The following is a 1,932-nucleotide window of genomic DNA, read 5'->3' on the forward strand; positions in this document are numbered from 1 at the left end:
TGCTCTGCAGGGACCCCTCCTTAGCATCAAGGTAGGGAGTGAATTTGTTGTTAAAGGAGGCCAGCACAGAAAGCATGTCCAGGGCATGTCCAGGGTCCAAGATCAGACCCCTCCTGATGGGGAAGCCAACCTGCTCCTTGGCCACAGGAGGCTGGATAGAGATTGCTATCAGGTGAGCCTTTGCTTGGCATGAAGGGGAATTCTTGTACCCCAGCTCAACCCTCTAACGGGCCCTGACTCATTTTGGGATGAAGGCTCCATTGCCCTCTGAGTTTCTGTGGTAGCTGGGGTAGGGGCGGGCAGGGTGTGTAGATAGGGTTCTGGGGATGAGCGAAGACTTTTGATTTCGTTTCTGGAACTAGGCTGTTTCTCTGCCTTGAGAGTCCAACCTCATCTGAAAGGGAATGTTGGCGGGGGTGGGAAGAAAGCTCAACTTCTAGCCCAGGAGCTGATGGGCATGGCTGTGGAAGAAGGAACCTTGGGTTAGACTTTAGGAAGAATTTCCTGTGAGCTGGGCATGGTGGCTCACACCTGTAATCCTAGCACTCTGGGAGGCCAAGGCTGGATTGCTTGAGCTTAGGAGTCTGAGGTTGCTGTGAGCTATGATGCCATGACACTCTAATCTGGGGCAACAGAGTGAGACTCTGTCCTCCACCAAAATAACTAACTAAATTTCTGTGAAGACATAGGAACACATTTCCAAAGATTAAAGCAAGGGAGCCCTAGGTTGTTTGCAGAGCAGATCCCTCTCTCCCTCCAAGGTTAAGGAGCTTGGCCTGGCATTGGGGCAGTGTAGGACAGAGGCAGCGAGATGAACAGAGGGACCCACTGCAGGTGGTGGGGTAGGCAGGCTCTAGGCAGGAGGGATGAGGGTATGTCCAGATGTTAGAATATACATGTCAGGGTGGCGCCTGTGGCTCAGTGGGTAGGGCACTGGCTCCATATACCAAGGGTGGCGGGTTTGAATCCAGCCCCAGCCAAATTGTAACAAAACATAGCCGGCACTGTGGCCAGAGCCTGTAGTCCCAGCTACTTGGGAGGCTGAGGCAAGAGGATCACCTAAGCCCCATGGAGGTTATTGTGAACTGCGATGCCACTGCACTCTACTGAGGGCGATAAAATGAGACTCTATCTCTAAAAAAACAAAACAAAACAGAACTTATGGGTCTCCTAACCAGAGCATGGGGTGAGGGATTTGAAGTGGAAAGTCACGGATAGGGTAAGAAAGTGCCTCTCACTTTCCTGTCTTCATAGTTTTCTTCTTCTGACCTTGAGGTCCAGGGAGGGGAGGGGGTGGAAAAAGCCACTCTGGGGAAGAGGAGTCTGGTCATTCCACCTGTGCCTGGAGCAAGAAGCCTGCCAGGACTTCTCAGGGAGACTGAGGTTAACCCTAACTCAGAGGCCTGGGAAAGGTGAAAGGCACTGGAGTCAAATCCCTGAGATAAAGCCGATATTGGGGCCAGCAAGGGGCAGGGAGCCATGTCATTCTAGCCAACACCCCCTACTCCGGAGAAATGTCCAGTGCAGGCTTTCAGCCAGAGGTGAGTAAGTGAGAGGCTGATTGAGGAGGATCTTGCCCCTCCCCTCCCTAGGGCCTATGGCCTTGTGGGTGTTGCAGTAGCTGACCCCTTTCTTCCCCGACAGACAGCAAAAGCAAGCTATGTAGGTTGGGCAGGGTGGTCCACACCTGTTATCCTAGCACTCTGGGAGACTATGCCTGAGCTCATGAGTTCCAGACTAGCCTGAGCTAGAGCAAGACCTCGTCTCTAGGCTCAGCGCCTGTGGCTCAAGTGGCTAAGGCGCCAGCCACATACACCTAAGGTAGCGGGTTCGAATCCCCAGCCCGGGGCCCGCCAAACAACAATGATGGCCGCAACCAAAAAATGGCCAGGCGTTGTGGCGGGCGCCTGTAGTCCCAGCTACTTGGGAGGC

The sequence above is a fragment of the Otolemur garnettii genome, unplaced genomic scaffold (genome assembly GCF_000181295.1).
Source record: "Otolemur garnettii isolate 467f Iridium unplaced genomic scaffold, OtoGar3 scaffold00018, whole genome shotgun sequence".
Taxonomy (NCBI): Eukaryota; Metazoa; Chordata; class Mammalia; order Primates; family Galagidae; genus Otolemur; species Otolemur garnettii.